Source organism: Lolium perenne, chromosome 4 (genome assembly GCF_019359855.2).
Source record: "Lolium perenne isolate Kyuss_39 chromosome 4, Kyuss_2.0, whole genome shotgun sequence".
NCBI lineage: Eukaryota > Viridiplantae > Streptophyta > Magnoliopsida > Poales > Poaceae > Lolium > Lolium perenne.
Window position 1 is genome coordinate 393,033,342 of NC_067247.2, and position 4,598 is coordinate 393,037,939.

Genomic DNA, 4,598 nt, shown 5'->3' on the forward strand with positions numbered 1-4,598 from the left:
TGGTGTTTCAATGCTTGGAAACAAGGCCTAGGGATCATACTTTCACTAGTGGACACTCTCAACAATGATAACATAATTGAATACATAAATATTATCACTTCACTATGCTACTCTGAACCACTCTCCGGTTTGATAACAATCACAAATTCACTGTGTACGGCTGCGTAAGCACTCCTAAAGTTTGCATTCCCAATCTATGGACGCCCCATGCTATCATTTTGAGAATACAAAGATGGTACTAACTATACACCACAATTCATAAGTATTTCTGTAAATTAAGCTTAAGAGACAAACACGGTGTGCACAATGTCACCTTCACACCGCAGGACAAGGTGTCCCCGGAGATCACATAATAAAACCACTTGAGTAGCACAATAGTTGAAGAATAACATCTACTTATTCAACAAGATTACAAAGCTCATGATCACATAAAGATCATACCATGGAGAGATAGATAGACCACATATATAGCTACCGGTAAAGCCCTCATCCTCGGGGGAGAACTACTCCCTCCTCATCATGGGAGTTAGCAACAGCGATGAAGATGGCGGTGGAGTCGATGGAGATGGCTCGGGGGCGATTCCCCGTCCCGGTAGGGCGCCGAATTGAGACTTTTGTCCCCCGAATCTTGTCTTCGATGGTGGCGGAGCTATAGAACTTTTCATGGAAGGAGGTCGGATTCTTTAGGGTTTTCCGGTCGGGAGGCATTTATAGGTGGAAGGGCGAGGTCGGTAGATGCCAGGGGGCCACAGACCACCCCTAGACGCGGCTAGGGCCTGGGCCGTGCCTAGGCCTGGTCTGGCCACCTCCTTGCCCTCCTTCGTCTGCCCTCTAGACTCCGTCTTCATTACAGTAAAATAGGAACTTTGGCTTTTGTTTCGTCCAATTCCAAGAATATTTCCTGTACAACTTTTCTGAAATACAAAACAACAGAAAACAGGGAACTGGCACTGTGGCATCTTGTCAATAGGTTAGTTCCGGAAAATTTATACTAGTGCAACAAAGTGTAAACAAAACATATAGCAATTGGTGTAAAACAGGCATGGAGCATCAAAAATTATAGATACATTTGCAACGTATAAGGGTTCGCCATCAATTCTTTGTACTTCTTCTTTGTCATTGTCTTCTTGTACTTCTTCTTTGTCATTGTCTATAGTTTCCGCAACGACTTGCAAGTTATAGGAACCATCATATAATCACATATATATATATATATATTAATTAAGGATAATGCACAAAACATAGATTGAGTTACATATATAGTTATTAATTAAGGATAATGTAGTGCTCAAAACAGATATTGCATGACTACTTTGAGAGGTGCATGGTGAGGAAGGAGAGTGGAAAGACCATGGTGGACTATGTCAGTGCCTCTCTCGTCTTGTGCACGTGTCCATTCGACACCTCCTTTCATATTGATGCATTGCCATCTTCTTTGCTAGATGTATGGCGCGCTCCCCACATACAAGAGAACAAGTAGTTCATCTTCATGCATTGTGTTCTGGATATGCTAACTAGGTATACTGCGACAAACCCTTAATTCCGGTAAGCTCGGGGGACCCAAATATGGTGATGACACCTATGGCCCAACCGGGAAGCCTAGTTGATGGAAACTAAATAAGGAACGATCCGGTTCGAACACAACCAACCGGATCTAGCCCATGATGAAGGTCGGTCAGATCTAGGACATTCACATGCGTAGTTTAGGCTTAGTCATATCTAGTAGGATCTCTACTTTCTTAACCCTAGATCTGAGCCTTTATAAGTCGGATCCAGGGAGCCCTTGAGGCAAGACACAACTCATTGTAATCGCGCACTTATTGCCATATAGTGATATATAGCAGCATGTAGGATCTCCCCTCTGGCCTCCACCGACCTCTCCCTTCCACCTATTTATTCATGATCTCGGGAAAAACCTAAACACCTGAGCCTCCATCCATGAAAAGTTCCGTCATGGCCGCCATCGCAGACCCTAGCTCGGGAGGGTTCTGAAGCTCTTCCCCACACCCTGCCGGAGGGGGGCATCATCACCGGAAGCATCTACATCGCCATGCCCGCCTCCCAAGTGATGTGTGAGTAGTTCATCCCTGGACTATGGGTTCATAGTAGTAGCTAGATGGTTATCTTCTCCAATTTGTGCCTGATGTTTAGATCTTGTGAGATGCCCTACATGATCAAGATCATCCTTATGTAATGCTACATGTTGTGTTTGCTGGGATCCGATGAATATTGAATACTATGTTGAGATCGATTATATATTCTTGTCATATGTTATTTGTGATCTTGCATGCTCTCTCTTGCTAGTAGATACTCTGGCCAAGTAAATGCTTGTGACTCCAAGAGGGGGTATTTATGCTTGACGGTAGGTTCATGCCTCTAGTTTTATGGAAGAGTGACAATAACTTCTAAGATTGTAGATGTGTTGTTGCTACTAGGGAGAAAACAACAATGTTTTATCCATGGGTAATTCAATTGTTTACTTTGCACACATAGCTTAATGCGATAATCTGTTGCTTGTAACTTAATACTGGAAGGGGTTCGGACGATAACCGGAAGGTGGATTATTCGCAGTTTGATTACGGTCTATGTATTATGTTGTAATGCCCAAACGAATCTCATAGTAATCATCTTGTCATGTATGGTCGGTATTCTGTCAATTGTCCAGCTGTAATTTGTTCACCCAACATGTTATTTATCTTTATGGAGAGACACCTCTAGTGAACTGTGGACCCCGATCCTTTCCTTTACATTGATAAATTCATCAACTGCAATCCTGCTCTGTTTGCTTTCTGCAAGCACTGTTTTCTTTAATTACTGCAAACATCTCTTTCCACTCGATACGTCTAATCCTTTGTGTTCAGCAAAACCGGTGAGATTGACAACCTGTTGACCACCAAAACCCACCGGCGAGCAGCGACGGGCAACACGTAGAGCCGGGAGGCTCCCAGGACTGCTGGTGGGCCCTGGTCCCTCGGGCGACGGCCCGCAATTCTCCGGCACGCACGTCCGATGCTGGTGCAAGGGCGTGCCACCTGACCTATACCTGGTCAGGAAGGTGATGGATTGCTTCAACTAGTTTCCTGCATGGCATACACGTAAACATTAAATACGAGCCTCGATCGGCTCTCAGGTTATCCTGTGAATCGGCTCATGGAGCCGATCCACCCATGATTCGTATTGGATCTACGATAACATGGTGGTCCTGCTTGATCAATACTAAGCTAAAACGATCTACGACGATTTAGGGTTTTCACCACACAACCGGAACGTCTTACACGTAATTGAGCCTGGCAGGTACGAAAGATGACGGAAAACCAACCCTAGAAAAGGCCTAAAAACCAACATGAAGTTGATCCTCGGAACATCCCTTCTAGGATCAGCAAACCGTACCTCACGCACTACTGGATCCTTCAACCCGTTTGCAAGGCCTAACCATATGGATATCTAACTAATCCTTGAAGAACAAGGAACAACCGTAACAGATCGAATCTACCAAATAAAGACTAAGCAAGGTGCTGCCCTTACACCTAAGATAGGTGTAAGGACAGCTAGATATCTAGGGATAGCATAACTACGCGAATACATCAAGAAAGTACCGATGCTAACCCTAAAGTATCTACGATAACGGTGCTGCTCTCCATCAAAAGGGCTTCAGTACGAGCAACACATGAACAATGAATAAACAAGATACTGCCTAGATCGCAAGATGCGATCTAGGCAGCATAGCGCTTACCCGGAAGAAACCCTCGAAACAAGGGGTGGCGATGCGCCTAGATTGGTTTGTTGTGAACGTGATCGTCCCCCTTTCTCAATAACCCTAGATACATATTTATAGTCCGTAGACTCTCTAACTTGGGAATAATCCCAACCGTGTACGAGCTAAACTCTACTTTTAATTCTAACCGACACGTAACCTACTATAATTTACAGATACACGGGCACTCTAGCCCAAACTCTTGCACGAGGCCGATTCATGAATATTTCCCGTGTATATTCTCCAAGCCCATCTCAATCACGGCCCACCTCCTGACTTGGTTAAAATCTGGTGATAACACATGCCCCCCTGGTTTTGGCAATGATAATTCCAAAACCACTCTATTTTTCTTCGTAGGGTCATGTCGTGGCAGAGCAGAACCGTCGCAGTATCCTTTCATCATGATGCCTTTCCTTCTCAACTTCTCTGCACAATTTGACAGTTTTTTTAGGCACCACTTCCTCGGAAACCGCTGTAGCATTAAATCTCCACTATATCCCCTTTATTTAACCGCGCCGAACAGTTCGCCTCTTCATCCCCTTGCTCTGTACTAGCCATTGGAAAAAAACCCCTTCCTCTGTAGCCATGTCTTCCTCCTCCTCCTCCTCTGCCTCATCGGTTCTCTCCTCCTCATCTTCCTCCTCCCGCGAGCCCACACCGGAGTGGGACTCGCTGGCGGCGTACGACCTCCGCGCCCCAGAGAAGTGGGACATCGAGGACCACGATTCCTCCGTTTGGTCCGAGGATGACAAGTCCTTGACCGACGGAGACGACGACTTCCGGTTCCTCGCCGACGGGGAGCTGGAGGAGGAGAGCGAAGATGACCTCTTCTCCTGGGATGACT